This window comes from Conger conger, chromosome 14, assembly GCF_963514075.1.
Source record: "Conger conger chromosome 14, fConCon1.1, whole genome shotgun sequence".
In the NCBI taxonomy this organism is placed as follows: Eukaryota; Metazoa; Chordata; class Actinopteri; order Anguilliformes; family Congridae; genus Conger; species Conger conger.
The window spans coordinates 19,094,749-19,115,331 of record NC_083773.1 but is presented as its reverse complement, the minus strand read 5'-3'; the positions used below and the strand labels follow the sequence as shown (position 1 = coordinate 19,115,331).

At 42.5% G+C, this 20,583-nt stretch overlaps 1 protein-coding gene and 1 long non-coding RNA gene across 3 annotated transcripts in view; one reads left to right on the top strand and one right to left on the bottom strand.

Annotated features, from left to right (window-relative positions):
* Window positions 1–20,583, top strand: part of lrrn2 (leucine rich repeat neuronal 2) — a 54,698-nt gene that overhangs the window by 11,387 nt on the left and 22,728 nt on the right. The window lies entirely within an intron of this gene.
* LOC133109341 (uncharacterized) overlaps window positions 15,790–20,583 on the bottom strand; it is a 32,481-nt gene continuing 27,687 nt past the window's right edge. For both annotated transcript variants that reach the window (XR_009704724.1, XR_009704723.1), the window contains exon 3: window positions 15,790–16,532. This is a non-coding gene — a long non-coding RNA (uncharacterized LOC133109341). The remainder of the gene's footprint in view (window positions 16,533–20,583) is intronic.

Here is a 20,583-nt window from a genome sequence, read left to right as displayed (position 1 = left end):
AGTAGTAGAAGTAATAGTAGTAGTATTCGTATTTGTATTATAATTATTATTATTGGCTAAGTTAATTCACATTTAGCAGGTTAATGGCGGTACACTGGTTACTGGTGTGTCACTAGCACTGTACCCACACTGCTCTGTGGATACGTGTGTCTGCTAGCTAAGATAACTGAATGTAATAAAATGTTAATTAGCTTAAGTCAATCCAGTCCTGAATTAGACACAGTTTAATAAACTCTCATTAGATACCGCCAGTTTGCTAGCTCTTACAATAATCGCCTGAGTGGTCCAGACAGACAGCAGCAACACCTACGCGGCCAATTCATGGCTATTGAATTTACGTCTGCAAAGGAAGCACAGATCCATGATTCTGGGCGAGGATGTTGGTGGTGATATCTCAGCAACGATGCACTGACGTATTGATATAAACTGCTCTCTATCTAGCTTGTATTCAACATACAAAATGTAAGGCACATTCAGTGACATAGTTATTAATGTTCTGGACTGGTTTAAAAAAAGTTGGGCATGGCTAATGATCTATACGTGATCTATATATAAACGTCACATCATTCCCCCAAACAGTAATTGGGGTGTTGGCCTGCAAGTTACGCTTAAAGAGAGAGACCGAGACCAATTTAATTTAGTTTGCTATATATATATATATATATATATACAGTAAATTATTTGCAAAACGCTTTGTGCCCAGTTAGGGGTCCAGTGCATTATTATTTTAGGGATCAAGAATTCCTGGCTCCTCCCCTGGCTGAGGTACTGCTTTTAAAAAGTGCACAAAATTACTATTTACTGTGGGGACTACCACCGTTTAGCAAGTACACCATTTTTCTGAGCAATGTAAAACATGTATTTTTTTTATTCATATTCCCTTTTTTTTTTTTTATTCGCTGAAAGCTATAGCTACGTGTGATGTGCGAATAGAAATGTCAGGACTCAATTGACTTTACACTAATGAAATTCATACACCTTTTATTATCAACACGCACCCTCACCCCTAATGCACTGTGGCAATTAGTAACTATCTGCCTGGCAGGTGTGATTGCTCCAGTACAAATAGATGTTAATTCCCCAGAAAAGCTTTTGCAACAGAAAAGTACCAAGTTGCTCACACATATACCAAATATACACTGCATCTACGGAGGCATACTTATGAAAATCGGCACAACCTACTAAGTTATTGATGTCAAAACAATGCTTATTGATGAAAGTGTTTGTAAGTTGCCTTTTCTACATTTAAAATATTATTGCATTTTTTAAAAATGAGAAAATAGCCAAAAATGGCTATACATTTCATTGGGTTGTCACAATTGGTCCAGTTATTATTTTGACCATGGTATATACTTCATTAGTCAGTAGTCTGTAGCCTATTAATAGCATCTACCCCTTTACATTTCAATGGTTATTACACAGATCTTCTCTGCACATCATATGTACAGTTCTATTTTTACCCCTTTGTGGAGTGGGCGTTTTGTTCTTTCCAATTTATTTCAAAGTCAGTGTTCTAGAACTCCCCTGCTTTGAGTTGCCAGTAGTGATTGTTACATCAGCATTAGAATGTTCAGTTAAGAACATGATAATCTAATATTTGTGATCTTACACCTTAAAGGGTAAAAAGATGGGTGAGATGAGCATAATTCACCTTCAGATGAACAGAGTGGCAATGCACTGCACATTTCCTTCACCCTTTCCACTGTGTATTCTCTATTACCAGAGGAGTCCTAACGGGATATAAGGTGCTATCCCTTACTGGAAGCAAAACCCCCCAAAAAACAGTGCTTCATCCAGATGGCAGATCTGCCCCCGTCTGGAGAAACGTGTGAAATGTGTCCTGTGACATCACTCACATTCCACCTTCCACAGTACCATGAAAGGGTGGTCTTATTCACAGCCTGCAACATGTTTTAATGCAGTTTAAATCAGAGAGATTTTAAGAGGCTGGCCTGATGGTGGATGATGGGTGAGGGGGGGGGGACTGGAGGAGGGGGTAGAGCTTGGAGGTTTTCAGAAGCCCCAGGGTGATGCATTAACATTCATGATGCCCTGAAGGTTTAAACAGGCACCATGTTAAACTACAGAAGCCTGCACCATCCCAGGCAAAGATTTGCCTTTACAGAGTTGCCTTTACCGCCATGATCAATGGCGGATTCATTTTGGGACAGGAATCCTTGGGGTTGGTCCATTTTACTGTTATTTATTCATGGCTGTAGATTGGTACAGATAACATTTGTGTCTTGTCTCTTCACTCAATGCATGTATACAATCCCCTTATAGAAAAGCTACGCACTTGGGAACCTAAAGTACAAACTACTTGACATTAAAGTACGTTATTTAGCTGATGCTTTCATCCAAAGCAATTTATGTTGATCACACTAGACAGGCCACACTAGGGCCTTGCTCAATTGCCCAACAGCTGCGGTGATGATAACGTGCCTACACTGGGGCTTGAACCACCAACCTTCCAGGTCCCAGTCATGTACCTTAGCCACTAGGCCACAGGCTGCCATCCTTACTCCTGCCGTGAGCCACACCCACCCACTGAGTGACCGTGATCCAGACGCCACCGCACTCCTGCCCTGTCCCCTGGGTGCAGACTCATGTTTGGAGAAGATGCCTATTTTTGGAATCTTCTTGCTTTTATCCTCAATTTTGCTTCTCTGGCAAAATCTTTGTAAGTTGCAAGTTAAGGTTTACATGCAGATGTTTTTGAAAAATATATATATCTCTTTTTTTATTACGCTACACTCACACACACACACACACACACACACACACAGACACACACACACACACACACACACACACACTTTAATAAGACCATTTTCTAAAGTTTAAGCTTCATGTTCAGGTGAATTGACATGCACACAGCATTCGCAAATGATCAATGCTCCTTGAATGCATGTACGAAACTCTTCCCAATGCAAAGAGATCAAAGCTTTCCAATAGACTAGATACAAGACGTCTGTGGTGCTTCACACCAGCCACCAGAAACAGGAGGATCCGGCCCACCCTCTCTGAATTTCAGGAGTGCATCTCAGCGTGGGCGAAATGTGTTTATGTGACTATAAAACTGTGAGACACAGTGGCGTTTAATGCACCTGGGTCCCCAAATGGGTTTGGGTTCGAGAAATAAACTATCACCGTTTCATAAATGTCAAGCAGGCTTCGGTTAAAGCAATTATTAGATTTTCTGGACAATGTGGCCACATCATAAGGAAATTAAATTTCCCCTTTGACTCTTTCTGCGAGCCTGGGCTCGCTCTCCTCTCCTCGTTCTTTTAATTAATCTTTTGAAAAGCAGTTTTGTTCATGATCAAGACAGCAAAGATTTAATTATGTCACTGCACATTTAGGGAGAACTGGCCAGTCGCAGATTTGTGGTCTGAAGCTCACTGAGAGAGAAGAGGCTGTAGAAAGTCTACCTCCGTGCGAAATTCTGCAAAACACATCTTTATTTCCTCCTAAAGCTGTACTTTCCAGGGGAAAAGACAAATTTGTTTATTTCAATGCTGCATAAAGTGGTTCTAGCCCAAGGTTTGGAAAAATACAGCGCGTCCTTGTGTACAGCGGTTTGCAATGACTGGGGCCATTCGTTTCCATCATCACAACCCACAACATTTCCCAGGCAAAGTGAAATATCAGGTTTTGTTCTCAAGTGAAAGTCTCTTTTACGGCTTCATTATTTACAGTCATTTTTTTACTGGTTCAGGGTAAATTTCCTTGCATTTGGCATTCTCGGGGAAACACAGACTGTGAATTACGAATCACTGTTAACGTCCATCGATCAATGTAATTCCAAAGGCCCACTCTCCCAGACCCAGACCCAGGTGTGTTCACTGGGGTCCCAACACCACAGACTGCCATTCACACAGCAGTAAGGATGTGTGCAGAGACAGTAGAGGTCCGGTCACAACACCACAGACCGCCATTCACACAGCAGTAAGAACGTATGCAGAGACGGTATGGCAGGGTGATGGCTGAGTCAATAACAGACTACACTGAGCCTCCGGTCCCCACAGCCCACAGTAAAAGACCTTTTACCATCTTCTACCTGGAGTTCTTGCCCTTGTCCAGGACAGCTGACATATATTTTATTCATCACTGTTATTTTTATAACTCACTGCCAATTTGTACAGCGGGAATTTGTCTTTAAAGGTTTGGGTTAACGTGGGCTTTGTTGATCAGTATATTCAGGCTGCTTCACCACCATGCTCTTTCTAAATAAAATAAATCCAGCTCTCCAACTACTTCTGAAGCAAGGCGACAGCTTTAGAATTTATTCCATGAGCCCGCTTGGATTTTCCTAGCCCACAACACTATAATGGAGCCCACATATGCAAAAAGAAAAAATTAAAGCAAGGTAATCATAAAAAGTTATGTCTTGGGCTGCTGCAACTTAAAGTACACCAAAGCTTTCTTCCCAAAAACTATTTTAGCATTTTATCGATTTAAGCATCATAATTACAACTGGTCTTTGCTGATGACGGAGGACATTAAAAAAAAGCAATGGCATTGTTTAATTTCACTTTTCTAGCAGGTGCTTGACAATGCTTTTTGCCAACAAAGCTCCTTTTGAATATGAAGACACTGCATTTGCATTATGTATTTGTACAGCAAAGCTAGCCTTATCCTGGGCAAATTACCTCACTCCGCACTCCACATTTATCACAGATATTTTAGCAAAACAGAACAATAGCACCCCGCCTCAGACCTCAACACACAGCCGTTTGATTTTTAGTCAACTTTTCCTTGAACGTTATCCATTACTGTTCCTCTCGAATTATATAGGACTATTTTATAAAATGGTCGCTGTTATACCACTGTAATCAGTTTCAGACTAAAGTGATACGCTTGCTTTTGGCATCAAAAATGATTGGGAGAATGTAATAGATTCCATTTTCGTAAATGTTATGTGAATCGATTGTTATTTCTTCTTGCTTCTTATTCTTGAGTATTCTTCATGAGTCTTCTTCTCCTACCTTCTTCTTCTTCTTCATCTTCAATCCAGAAGAATACATTTTAGCTCTTTAGCATAATGGCTAGAGGACTGAGCGTGTAACAGACAATTCAGGTTAAGTCAGGTACTTAACCTGAATTGCTTCAGTGATGTCTCCAGCTGTATAAATGGATCCCATGTAAAGGAGTGTAATCTGCGTAAATGGCCATGGATAGGAGCATCTGCTAAACGCCTCAGATGTAAATGTAAAAGTGAAATGACTGCAGAGAGGACAGGCGGCGCTGATGTAGCCCCAACCGGAGGGCTGGTAATGATGACAGATAAATGGCATCACAGAGACGGGAGAAATGACTGCCAGGTAGACGAGGGGTGTGTGTGTGTGTGTGTGTGCATGTGTGTGTGTCTGTGTGTGTGTGTGAGTGTCTGTGTGTGTGTGGGGGGAGAGGCAGCGTCGAGTGATGGAGACACTGATCTTGACAGAGTGGCTGGTCCGTGACACACCAAGACAAACGGGCCAGAGTAAGAGACACTCGCTCGATAGAGATATCCCATCATGCCAAGCGGCGGCAACAGCAACCTTGCCCGCAACAGCTTGTGGGTTGTGTGTATAGTCTACTTCTCTACTGTATATCAGGGCTGCCCAACCCTGTTCCTGAAGATCTACTGCTCAGTAGGTTTTCATTGCAGCCCTAATTTGCCACACTGGATTCGACTCATTAGCAGCTCAACAAGATCTCTTGCTGTTGAACGAGGTGGGCTTTGTTTGGGTTGGAGTGATAACCTACAGGACAGTAGATCTCCAGGAACAGGGTTGGGCAGCCCTGAGGTACATCAAATTGTACATCAAAAGCCTCTCAAAAAAAGATCCTGTACATCCCGATATGCCACCCTCTCTTTTCCTTGAACCTCCTACCTGAGTGGGATATACCTGCGCATCTGCGATAAGGAGATCATGACTAAAACTCAGCAGAGCACACAACTCTCCAACATGATTTATGTTGCACAGACACAGTACAGCCTACGAACATAACCTGACGAATATTATCCGTACATTGCCCTCATTTTACTCTTCTCACACTTTGATGTTTGAGTATATTGCACATATGTGTTTTCTTTGCATTGCTATGCCTTCTTTGGCATTCGATTCTGTATTTTATTTGAGAATGTTGCAAATCATCTTTGCGCGATTTGAGAAGCGCTACAGTGTATGAATAATACGTACAGCACCATGATTATTATTTTGCAATGTTATTTTGCCGTTGTCAGCGAGCTCCGGCCAAAACATGAGAAATCCCAGGCACAGGGTTGACATCACAGCTTCAGATTCACAGAGGAATGGAGAAGGGGAAAGTGGGCTGTGTTTTTAATCAGGGGAAACGGCCGCATCCTCATCTATAACCTGCACGCCGCAAGTCAACTTCGGCACAGATTTCTCCGCTGCGGGCACACTGCCCATTTAATTAATTTACTACAGAGGAGCCGCACTGCCCAGGGGGGCAAATCAGGTTTGGAGTGTCAGTCACACTCAGCCAGGATGAACCCAGCCCCGACAGGATGGGATACAGGAGAATCCCACGGATCCTTCAGTCTATCCACAGAGTGCTTTGTCTTTAAATAGAAGAATGTTATAGAGTAAAAAGTATGTTTTGTAATGACATGTTACTCGATTAAGATGCACAGTCTGATAAATAAAGGTCGGAAAAGTGCCTAAAAAGGTAGAAATGCTGGGGCGGTTCTCTATAGGTGCATAAAATATTCAGCCAGAAATATACGTACATAACTAATTTGTCTTTCAGGGTTCATTCAGGAAATCTGATCATTGAAGAACAAAAATGTTACTGCACTGTTACTAAATTTCTCTGCTTTGTGCATTTTTAGTGCATAGCGGATTATTGTATGCCTGTAATATAGTTTATTTTATTTTATTTTTCACAAAAAGGCCATACTTTACAGCAAGGTTTATGAAGTGGCATTAACGAATGTGGTAGTTAATGTATTTGTTAACTACTAATAATATATTAGTTATCGGATACACAGTAAGAGCGTTAACTGTTATTTCCATTCAAATATGAATTGCCATGTAATTGTTAACATGCATTAATGATGCACAAAAACATGTACAAAGCTGTACAGATTAATTAAAGCTGTAGCAATTAACTTCTGAGTAGTTAGGTAACAACTACATTACATTAGTTAATGCCATTTGATGTAACCTTATTGAAAAGTGTTACCAAAAATTATTATTATTTTATTTATTTATTTTTTTAATCTGGGACAGCAGTGTTTTATACTCCTTACAAATGTGGGTCTTGACAGACCAAAACATATGGCCTGGTAGCTTAATACCAGGATGTCTAATATAGTAATGTGAATATATCCAGACAATACATTAACTTCCATGGCACTTATCAGGTCCAGTGCCTTAGAAGATTGGATTCATTAGATTAGACCAATCACAGTAAAAATCACCTGCCACAACGCCCGACACTCACTAATGATTAATAATTATGTGTAATTAGCCTGTGCGAGATAGTCCTCATATCTTCACACTTGATAAACACAGTATATGGCGTTGATAGATGTGTTCATTAATTCTCCTGAAAGTGTGCTTTTGAAAGCTGAGATGTCTTTCACTAGATCTCCTGTGAGGCTCTGCTCAGTCGTCTTCTCCTGTTGTCACAAGAGGGGACAACAACATAACACTCTCGTTAATTTAATATTAATATTTTACTATTTTGTGGACGAATCAGAGACAATTGGCATGACACTGTGTCACGCTCATTAGTGGACGCCTCAGACCCAAACTTCATGACCACATCAGGGTCCCTCCATTTTCCTACTGTCCCTGTACTGTCTCTCTCCAAGCTGGACAACATGGCGGCATGAAACCACACCTCCACCATTTCAAAACACTGTTCACAAGCCAAAATACTTTCACTTTTTGGCTTGTGAACCGTCACTTTATCCATATTTTTTATCCAACACAATAAAAGTTATTCTGTAGTTTAACATAAGTATAATACAGCACAGTGCAAAAGAGTTCTACCTCATGAGTACTGCACGTGAAATAGTAAAAGTGCTTTAGAACTGCAGTTATACTGCAATTAAAAAACATGTGGGTCCAAAGTATAGATTAATCCTGTAATAATTACAAGAATTATTGAGATACAACTACTGTTGAAGTGCAATTATTTTTAGTAATGGATGGTTTCACCTGGCTAATATCAATGCTACGGTTCCTCTCACTCCCCTCTTATGGATCACCCGCCTCCCGGCACATTCGCAAAATCCCTTTCATTTTTTCTGCTTTATGTGCCTGGCTCTAACTACTTTTGTAAATATCAGTGATTTTGCATTTAAATTGCCCCTTTTTTCGCCTCTCTCTCCCTCCTTATGAAGCTCTATAAAAACTCACATTAAATGTAAACATTTCTGATTAAAGTGCTTCATGGCAAATATTTAATAGGCAAGCTAAATGTTGGAGGCAGCTATGAATATATAATGTGTTCTGATACGGGGGAGAGGACGAGAGAAAATACTGGGAGGAGAGAGAGAGAGAGAAAGAGAGAGGGGGGGAGAGGGAGGGAGAGAGAGAGCTTTATCGGAGGGCCACGCCTCATTAGCAAAGAAAAACCCAATCAAGATAGAGCCGCAACTTTCCTGTGACTAGTAGAAGGGTTTAAGAAAACAATGCTTTGTAAAATTATATATATATATATAAATATGTAAATGTATTTCAAATGGCAAATGGGTTATGAAGTAGACTCGCTTGATTCATGTGTAGCCTACCGAGCACAGTGCCTGTGAATCGTGCAGCCGTTCAGGTGAAGCCCGGAGAAACAGAGCGGTTGCCATGGCGCCGGAGCCGAACAGACGAGGCAGAAGGGTTTCCTCGCCCGAGACCCAGCGGCGTCCCTCGTGTTCGCACCGCCGGCTCCCTGCGGTCGGAGCGCGCTCTTTAATCACAGCGACCCTTTGCGGTCTGTTTGCTGCACCCCGCTGGGTCCGTCAAATAAGAGAGTCCGGGTGGAGCGGAATGAAACGGCGCGGGAAACCCGGTTCCGACTGGACCGACCGCCAGGCCTGTGGCTGCGCAGATGGCTGAATAAAAGATACCGGGGTCACCCCCCACCCCCAACCCGAAAAAAGGCAAGGCGAGAACTGTTTGTGCTCGGGGGATGCGAATGCTCGGTTCTCTGCAGGGAACTATAGAAGAAGAAAAAACCCCACTGGTCTGAGGGAGACCGAATGAAACGGCAAGGAGCTTTATACTTTTAACATTACAGGCATTTAGCAGACACTCGCGACTTTAAAAATATTTATGTTATAGAGCCCTGTTCCTGAGAACCCAGCTGTTTTCCACCCTCTCTTTACCTGGGAGTCATGTATGACAGTCTGGACAATCAGCAGTACTAATTGTCCAGCTAATTACCTGGGAGAAAAGAAAGCCAGGGCCGGATTAATGATTGCTGCTGTTGAGTATCCACTTATGGTGGTTCTAATCTGAAATACAGAAGCAATTGAAGTCACCTCACTCAAGGTTACAATGGCAGTGTATGACAGGGGGATGTTAGGTTGTTAGGAATGTTTAGGTTACGAGCCCAGTTCTCTAACCCCATATACTACACTACCTCACACAGCAGGTACTCCCAGCCTCTTACCTCCAGCTGACCTGAGATCAGCCAGTCTCGTTAAAAGTGATGTACAGTGCATCCATCTTGAGGTGACGTGCACACTCACAACTCCATTTTACAGAAATGTTGAGAGGCACTTTCTCTCGCTCTGCAGAGTGAATGTCTCCTCTGCCTGCCAGAACTCTGCACGTCAAGCCGAGAGCGGGGTCAGAACAAGCCATTCAGCATCACAAGGTTATGAGATGGCAGGCAGCAGCAGTGTAGGGAAGCCTGCTATACAAACTCGGAAATGCCCGCCACCATTTCATAATGTATGGCCACAACCATTTCATGGTTCAAACAAATATAGTCAGCTTGCAATAAAATGGTATCCACGTGCACATGATTTCCCACAAAAGTGCTGCAATAATAACTTGGGAGATTTGGAAGTGGTGATTTCCTCACAATTGAAATATGTGGAGAGTTTGAGGCGGGATTTGAAACATGGGCTCTCACTCATCTAAAGACTCCATAGAGTCAGCTAAAGGCAAAATCACCCCTAAGGCCAACCGCTACAAGGCCTTTGCTCTACCGCACCTCACTGTGCTTCACTAGAAACTAGCCGCGCTACACCTGCTACACTCGTAATGTCCCTTGTTTCTCATGGAGGAGGAGAAAGTGGCATCACCCCTGCTCCCAGTACTGTCGCCCTCTTAAGAACCTCTCACTTGTACAGATAAATTACTACAGCCAAGAAAAAGGGCTTTTTCAAACCACACAATGTCTCTCACTTTCCTCAACTTACCCTCTTCCTCTGTCATTGTCTCTTTCTCATTCGGAAAGGACACAGACTGTTCCCCATATGAACATTCCATATTCCGTAACTTCTAACAAAGTCCCTTCCAACATGAATTGACATTAAATAATGCATTAGTTAAAATTCATTAATTAACATTAAAATGCATTAATTAAGCTTGAAAAATTAACTTTTTATTAGTTACTGTATTTAACTAGTAACTAATGTATTAGTTACATTAGTAAACCATAGGATGAACCTTTAATGAACTCTTAATTAACCATTAACAAATACATTAACTGTTTTTTTTATTTATTCCAATATGAATTATCATAAATTAATGTAGTTGTTAACAAGAATTAATGATGTACAAAAACATAAATAAAGCTGTACAGATTTCTCAGTCGTTAACTATTTAGCAACTATATTATTTATTGCCAATTCATGTAACCTTATTGTAAAGTATTACCCCAACTTGTAATAACATTTCTAGACGTGACACAAAGACACAGGCCTTCTGCTTAGAGAGCGAGTGTCTTTTCCAAAATGCTAACGTGTCTTATCCATAACACCAATGTCGGTCATGTTCTGTGACTTCACTGCCATGAGCGTGTTTTCCGAGCTATAGGCTTTTCTTTGTGCAAGTCCATACTTTCTTACAGGGACACAGAGCTGATAGATCTTCTGTCTCCTGGTACGAGGAGCGGCATCCTTTCTGTGTGCACTACCTGACGGGGTCAGCGGTTTGTTAAAGACTTTTGGGCGAACGCTGAGAGTACTGCCTATGAGAACAGCTGTTTTATGAGCATGTGTAATAACCTCATGACCTCTAACAGGCAGGAGAATGGCTGACAGGTTCCTCTGAGGGAAACTATCTGGGGCTGGAACTACAGAGGCAGGGAATGTGCTTACTCTCTCTGTCTCTGTCTCTCTCTCTCTCACACACACACACACACATACACACACACACACACACACAGATATATACTGTATATGCTCTCGATGCTCTCTCTCACATCAACACAAACACTCTTTTTCTCTCACCCCAACTGGACATTTCTCTCTCTCATACATACACACACATTTCTCTCTCTTATACACACTCTCCCCATCGCTCTCTTTCTCTCATACATACTCTCCCTTCTTCTCTCTCACACACGCACTCTCTCCCAAACCCCCATCTCATCTCTCGCTCCTCCATTTCTTTCTCCCCCATATCTCTCTTTTTCTCTCACACACACGCACTCTCTCCCAATACCCCCATCTCATCTCTCGCTCCCTGATTTCTCTCTCCCATATCGCTCTCATCTCTCTCTCTCTCTCTCTCTCTCTCACACACACTCTCTCCCCCATATGGCTCGACCGCCCCACTTTCACTATAGATATGAAATCAGACGTTTGGTATGAATGGTGCTCCTGATATGGTTTGTCAGGGACAGAACACATTACAGTTACAGTACGCCACACAGAACCAGGCACGCCTGGAGAGGAAGCCTGACTCAAGGTGCTCGCTGTCTGTTCGTTATGGCAGCAGAGAAATGGCTGAAAAAAACCCTCTCAACCCCCTTCCCCCACTCCTACCATCACCGTGAAGATAAATGAATGCTCTGGGCCGGCAAAGTCCCCTTAAATGCTCAATCCAGCCCAGAGCTGATTTTTTGGCTCTTGTTACAATGACCAGTCCCAGTCTTTTTTACGTAAAAGTGAGTCCTCCTGGCGTCCACTCCAGACCCAGTGATACTCTTTGTTTTTCACACCTTCTATCTGCCGTGCCCGCTCCAAAATCAGAGTCCAAAAAGTAGCCGTTATGAGACCCCAACAAAACAACCATTAGAGAGCTGCAATTCAAACCCCCTGCACACCCCCATGCTGTAGCAAAGTGCCCTCATCTTCAGATGGCACCTGCATTTGGGGCCAGTGCACATGGGACGTTCTGGTCACACCAAGTCTGTGTTTTTTTTCCACCTTTTTCATTCCATAATTGGTCTGAGGATGTGAGGAAACAAACACACACACACACGCACACACACACACACACACACACACACACACACACACATAAACCCTGAGGAAATGGTTTGTTGCATCACACTATCTGAAAATCAAACTCGAATGTATTCCCATGAACTTCCAATGGGAAACAAGCAAGTGTGTTTGTAAAATCAAAGACCCACAATACCCGTTGACTGCAAGTGGGGAAAACAGGTCCCAGGTCCCAGTGCATATAATATAATCCTCTACAGAGGCAATAAATCACTTTAGTGTCATCAGTAATTATCGAGCGCGCCTACATTTTAAAAGCTAAATATATAAATACGTATGCGTAAACAGTAGCAGGAAGGGACCCATTTGGGCCTGATAAGCTACTCACATTAGGAATGCGTGTTGAGGCAGAGAGGCGGAGGGAAATGAAAGCATGATGAATTGCCCTGGACACTGTACCTGCCACGGAGGGCATCTGGCTGTCGTCAGCACCGTCTGCCGTCGCACGACACCGGAGCAGGCCCCAGCATCGCTAGGGTACGAGCAAAGGCTCATGGGTATTCCAGGGTCCACTGGAATGGGCGCACAGGCGATGGCGGTGAAACACAACAAGATTGACGGGAGAGGGAACCTGAATTCTGATGGTCTCAGCTGATTTTACTCCCTGTAAAAGATACATATATGAATGATATCTATAATATTGAATTATTATTATTAGTATATTACAGAGCACATCAAACAGATGTATGGGCATAATATTCAAAAGGGTGAACGGGGACTAATGTCGGAAATGTCTTATTCAACTTCAGCGGAAAAAGCTCCCGTCCTAAATTTCGAGTTGTCATGAAGAAACACCAGCAGACGAGAGGAGAGAGAGAGAGAGAGAGAGAGAGAGAGAGAGAGAGAGAAAGAGAGAGAGAGAGACGGCTCTATATCACGGGCGTTTTTAATTATTTGCCGCAGACGGATATAAAGCCCCGGCTCTCTGGTTTTACTGCCATTCATGCAGTAATTCCCCTCTCCCTTGCAGAAACCTGTTTAGAAAGCTAAGCAGAAGTTTCGCAGCAGGAGGCCCGCTGCTGGCTTCTCCCAGAACAATGTGTTCAGGGCGGAAGTACACGAGGTTCGTGTTCAACGGGGGGGAAAACCCCTTTTACGAATAAATGACTTTTGGAACATGTCCCTGGAGGTAAATTAAACTAATCAGGAACACGTCTTAGAAGGTTTGATACACCAAAAGAAAAAGGAGGGAAAAACAATAATGAACGTGCTGCTAGTTGCTGTAAAGTAAAAATTGGATTTATGGCATTTTTGTATGCTTGATTACACCCTGTGAAACATAAAGGGCACAAAACAAATGTGATTTCCATTAAAGCAGCATTGTATTAAGCCCTATCGGTGATTGCCATGTAAGCTTTGAAACAATAGGATACATTTTAAAACGTCAGCGGTGCCTATGTTTATAATGGTCATTTCAACAGACTGAAATACAATTTTATGACATGTCAGATACATGTCTGTTATTGTTCTGTCTGAGTAAATACCAAAGATGTAGGAAGGAATCGCATCTATTTAGCTCAATGTCTGTAGCATGGATGGGTCGATTGTCAATGGCTGCGTCTGAAACCACACACTACGCATATTATATTACATTACATTACATTACAGGCATTTGGCAGACGCTCTTATCCAGAGCGACGTACAGTTGATTAGACTAAGCAGGAGACAATCCTCCCCTGGAGCAATGCAGGGTTGAGGGCCTTACTCAAGGGCCCAACGGCTGTGCGGATCTTATTGTGGCTACACCGGGATTAGAACCACCGACCTTGCGTGTCCCAGTCATTTACCTTGACCACTACGCTACAGGCTGCCCTATATATGGATGTACAGTACACATACGAGTAAAAAGTGGATTTTGGACATACTAGGTCTTCATTGAATGCCGCCGTGCAGGTTGATGATGACAGCTGCAATGCATCGTGGCATATATTGGAGCCAGCACAGTGTCCAGTGTTCATTTACTATGATTCTTCACCATATGTAGTATGGAATCCGGCTAGTTTTAGCATACTCTTTTATGCAACTAAGGTTTTGGACATACTAATACTAATTTGACATCCTAAATTGTAAGCGAGTATGCGATTTCTGTCTCAGGGATATTCCTGCAGGGGTGAATGACATCATCGCACAATACAATTCAACTACACTGTAAGCATAACCAACCCATAATTATTATAGCAGTTACAGACGCACTCAACAATAAAGGTGCCATGAGATACATTTTTGTTTTTTATGGAACAAATGTGGGCTCTAATAAGTACCTTTTATAAGTAAAAATATGAATTATGTATTGCCAGTTAGGGGTTCAATTTTATGTGCCTAGAGGGTACCACTCCAGTAACAAGCGTTTGTACCTTCGTCGGCACTTTTTCCTACCTCTTTTTTTTCTAAGAGCATGTTATTCCATTTTTACGGAACCCTCAGTCCTCAGTATACATCCCACATGTGGGATTCCCACTTTCCGAATGGACTGAATTTGTGTGGAATTCCAAAGAGGCAGCTCATTTCACAGACGGGTGTGAGCTGAATTTTCATCAACACACTCTGGCCATGGAATCTTAAGACGCCAAGCTCAGTCACACCAAGAGAAACCCTATCGTTAGACAGACACACTTATCTGCAGAATACCTCAAAAAACTAAAATAAACAAGCAGCTTACCAACCTGTTCATATCGCACAAACAGGGAAAGATCCAGAAGCGCGTTTAAGTGGTCAGAATGCGATCTCCATCAGCGCAAACCCAATAATGTATGTGGGAGCGGGGGCGAGTGCACTCCAGGCGTCCCCCCACAGACAAATCACCCTTCCGTTTTAGCCCATTGTGAAGCTTGGTTCCTCATAAAGATCCGTGTTAAATAACGAGTCAACAATCATACGAAAACGTGAGATCACTGGCACTGCATATTGCCACAAATCACTTTATCGATTAAAACTGTGTTTGATTTGTTCCTGTTGACTCCTGTTCTGTTGACTTGACTGAGAATATGTCCGTGCAGTAAATAGGTGAAACTATACGGGTTGTGTTGAAGTCAGGAAAGCTTTGCTTCTTACACATGTATTCATTAACGCGATGTATGCACATCGGGGATAGAGCCTTTCCCAGTTCTCTTGGAATTATTTCTCTCTATTTAAGAAAAAACGTCTGCAGCATTCTAACTGAAAACTAATTAATTTATTCACTTAGCAATGCTGGCAGCGCTTCTGAACACATCTCCATCCTGCTTAATCCTTTCTTTACCCTTATTCCTGATTAGATTTTGTCCTCTAAAGAGAGTGTTGACTCATGAGGCATTTAGAAAAGTGTGTTTGTGTGTGTGTGTGTGGGTGTGTTTTATAATTGTGTATTTTAGACAACCATCCCTAGACCCACTCACGACATTGGTCTCTTTATGCACATTGAACTCCAACCTCACATACAGTAGACAGTAGTAACAACCTCACATACAGTAGACAGTAGTAACAACCTCACATACATTAGGCAGTAATAACAACCTCACATACAGTAGACAGTAGTAACAACCTCACATACATTAGGCAGTAAGAACAACCTCACATACAGTAGACAGTAGTAACAACCTCACATACATTAGGCAGTAATAACAACCTCACATACAGTAGACAGTAGTAACAACCTCACATACATTAGGCAGTAATAACAACCTCACATACACTAGACAGTAGTAACAACCTCACATACATTAGGCAGTAATATCAACCTCACATACAGTAGACAGTAGTAACAACCTCACATACATTAGGCAGTAATAACAACCTCACATACAGTAGACAGTAGTAACAACCTCACATACATTAGGCAGTAATAACAACCTCACATACAGTAGACAGTAGTAACAACCTCACATACATTAGGTAGTAATAACAACCTCACATACAGTAGACAGTAGTAACAACCTCACATACATTAGGCAGTAATAACAACCTCACATACAGTAGACAGTAGTAAAAACCTCACATACATTAGACAGTAGTAACAGGACATCCAGCTGCCAGAAGCAGGGAAGACAAACTGGGAGAATCAATTTCCACAAATCGACCCAGCTATTACTGTGCTTCCTAGTCCACTTTATAGATGTCCATGGGAGATACCAATAATCTGGAGAAGAGATGAGAATTTACACTTTCATCCAAAGCAACGTACAATAAATGCACACCAGGGTCATTAGAACAAACCACAGAAGAGATTGGATAAGGTACAATTCCCATAGAATGACATAGAATCAGTTCTCCAGCCAGCTGTCCCCATTCAAATTCTTCAGTTTACAGGAAAACGATGGTGCTAATTGTGCACTAACACTCAAAAGCACTGGGCAGCTCACGCAGGGCCACCTAATTGATTCATACTGAAGGAGATAATGTTGTGAATTCCCATTACTGTGCGGGGGGCCCTCGTTCACCTTCTATGGAGTGGGTCTATTCTGATCAGCAGACTTACCCTGGTGCGCTATGGGAATGTCGTGCCTGTAATGTGGTGGGTTCAGGCCAATTTATTTCTGCTGTCCAGGGGTTCCATTAAGCGGCCAGGATAAATTTACTCTGACAACCCCCCCCCGCCAACCACCCCCCACTCCCCAGTCCCCAGTCCCCCAATCCCATCTTTTCACCAGTCAACATGACCCCACGTCAGAGCGAAAAGACCCCATTCAGTGGGCCCGCCAGCCAGCCGTCTCCAGGCCCTGCTCAGGATTATGGGCCATCTTCTGCCTCCGAAAACCACTGGTGTGGGCTTAATAACACAATGCCACGCATCCAGATTTACTTTGGAGGCATAAATGAATTCCTACCGGATTTCCCCCGTGGAAATTGATGCGGCTTGCCTGGATCATTTGCGCTTGCTAATTTCTAATTGCAGCCCTAATTTGATGAGAGCTTTTATTGGCATAATGGCTTTCTCTGACACGAACCCCATGGGGAGGATGCTTACCAGGGTGTCTGCTTTAATCACTCCCAGCGAGGGCGAAAAATGTCAAAAAAGGCCTTGTGTTGCTCTCATCCTGCTTCTGATTTCAGCTGGGGTTTAAGGGGTCGTCCGAGCTTTGACCTGTCAGTGTATGAGCTGTGGCCTCTGTGCACCGAGGGCTTTCCAGGATCATCCCGGCTTTGCGATCAATGACTTATTGGTAAATCAGTCCACCAGGTTCGCTGACCTAGGGGTGAGCACAGAGCCGGGACTGGAGACCAATTAACAGCATATGCAGGAAGTGGGAGCGGGGCTATAACGGGAGGTTCACCCGTGAGCAGAGCTGGGTGCTGCCATAAATGCCCAACGCGGTCGTTTAGGACCACGACCATCTGTGGGCCACACAATTCAGGCCGTAAATGTTTTTGGTTTTGTTTATTGAAAGACATTTTAATTGTGCAGTATCCATAAAGGGCAAAGATTCTTGCGCTGGTTTCCCGGTCCCCTGGTTCATTCTTGCTTAGGGCACCCAAAATCCTAGAGCCCGCTCTGCTTGTGTGCTCTTGGTGTCCGAAAAACATAGAAAATAATTATTCAAATAAATCGATTTGAGTCATAATAACAATTATTTGTTGACATAGTACAGCAACCCACCATTACTACTACTACGACTTCAAACCAACCCTAAAACCGAACCAGACTCTCGCTCCCAAGGGAGAACCTGGAAAACAAATCTAACCCCCAGCTGCTTGACTGAGAGGAACTCCAATCGATCACTGATCGAATACACCCGGGACATACGGGACTTGAAGGTATCTATAGCTGCAGTTCACTATGGATATTTCCGAAGATGTTTTTGTATCTACTACCGCACAATTTCATTGCATTCCTGCCCTGCTCAGAAGCCAAGGGAACACCTTTCATTTGAAAGAGAGATATTTCTGCCTGCATGAGCGTGAAGCTTGCAGAAATAAGCCACAGGTTTTGCATGGGATAAGCGCTTCTTAAGAGATGCCATATCTCCTTTATGTTATTTCTCAGAACTGCTCTCCAACCTGAGGCTGTAATACAGTCACATAATGTGCTGTAATGTCGCTGCGCTCAGTTCAGAATTCAGCCGTTCTGACTCACTCCACTTTTCAGCGGAGGGGTGGGCAACATCTGTTCTTCAGTTAATGAGTCCAGTAAATTACTGGAGCTGACATTTTAACTCTATTTCTGGATGATCTTGTGAATGACAGCTGAAGAGTGCGCATGTGTCCCAGTGTGACATTTTACTGTGGTCTCATCCACAAGTAAACAGGCCGTGGTGTATGCAGCTGGTTAACTAATTAAGTCAGGGTACAGTAATTGGTGAGAAAAAACGTTATATAAGAGCCCTCTGGGAACCTATTTTCCCCGTCTCGGTTTTATTGGGGACTTTTTCTACTGACGCGCCAACAAATAATGCTTTAGCTTTTGTGTCACTGCCTCCAACTGGAGGTCTGCTAACATATTGTGCTGGATCTAAAGCACTAACTACATATTGGTTTCGTCGCAAAATCCATCTTCGAATTTGCAGGGAGTGAGAAGACAGTAAGGCTGATATATTACGTAACATTTTTACATAGTCATCTCTGTGTGATTTTTACATCAGGTTTCCCTTTTGGTCAAAACATCTAGCCTCAAATAATATAAATATCTCATTTGATAAGGCACACTCCATGGATCAGTGAGCCCAATTTGTCTTTGTGAAGAGAGGGGCATGTCACCCTTAAGTTCATGGATGTACGTGAAATGGGTCAAGAGTTAAGATATCAAAGTGTGCATTTTAAATCATCTGCTATAGTGCCACCTCTCACACACCGGGCATTTCCCTGATTTAACTGCCATTTTGTTCCCCTAATTGGCAAGAGATAAGCACAATGAAAGCCATAGCAAAAGCCATAGGTATCTAGGAATTTATTAATAATATTCGGACTAATGTGTGCTAGTTACGCAATGTTATCTTATCCAAAACATTTAATTAATTTCAAGGGCAAAATATGAAAGTACTATAATTAAATTGAGAAACTTTAAATTAAATTGAAAGATTAGGCTCCAATACATGACTCAAAGATGAAGTACTGAGATGAAGAAACACAGAGCCAAGTTGCATGGACAAATGTTGGGAAGCATGGGTGGCTCGGTTTTGGCCTTCTGGTTTGGCTTGTGAGGAACATTTGGTGAGAGTTTGGCTGTATCTGGGTATCATATTAGCCCAATGCTGCCCCTTGCAGCAGCAGGAACATATGCTGAGTTTCATTTTACAAATTAGCAAATGGGGAACTACAGTACACTTCTCTACAGATTTACACCGAAATGTGAGCATTTTAACTTTGAAATCGTTTTTTTACATTTGTGTTTAAATGTTTTTTCTATTTATATTATGGTAGGCACCAGTAAAATCAAGGACCTGTCACGTAGTGGCTAAGGGACATGACTGCGACCCAGAAGGTTGGTGGTTCAAGCCCCAGTGTAGCCATGATAAGATCCAGCCATTAACCCCACATTGCTCCAGGGGGGCTTGGCCCCTGCTTAATCCAATCAACTGTAAGTCGCTTTGGATAAACACTTTTTTTAAATAACCTACTCAAATCAATGCCTTCTCTGGATGTACACTGTGGTATGTAGTGTATCTGCCATACCACTCAAGCCCAATGTTATGCTGTCCCCATGTTTGTGTCCTTTCCCTCCTGATGTGATCTTTGGATGAATGGGATGAGCTGGTGTGATCCATGTCCTGCTCTTGGTTGATTGATACTTTTGCTCTGGTTGTCTTTGCTGATGGGAGAGCGAGCAGGTTCTGTGATTGGCCCATATGCTGCATTGGAATAAACAGGTTGAGAACAGGATATGAGGTGATGCAGGACAGGATATGGACTACATTCTTGCTCTGGTCCTCTGTGGTCCTTGCTTTATGGTAACAGATTCACCCAGATAGTGGAAAATACATCTGCTGCACTGTGTCTGTGTTTGAAATTATATGTACTAATAGTAACATAAAATATTATTCACATTTCATAAACTAAATCATTATTTCATATTATAATTACTATTATTGTAAAAATATGATTTCTACAGTTCCTTATTTTGAAGTGTGCACTGTGTGTGTGTGTGTGTATATGTGTGTGTTTCTTTTTGTGCAATGTCTGAAGGTGTCTGCATGGATATTGTGATTTATACAGTAGCTGGACATATGACTGTAGTGAACCCTGCATCACTCAGC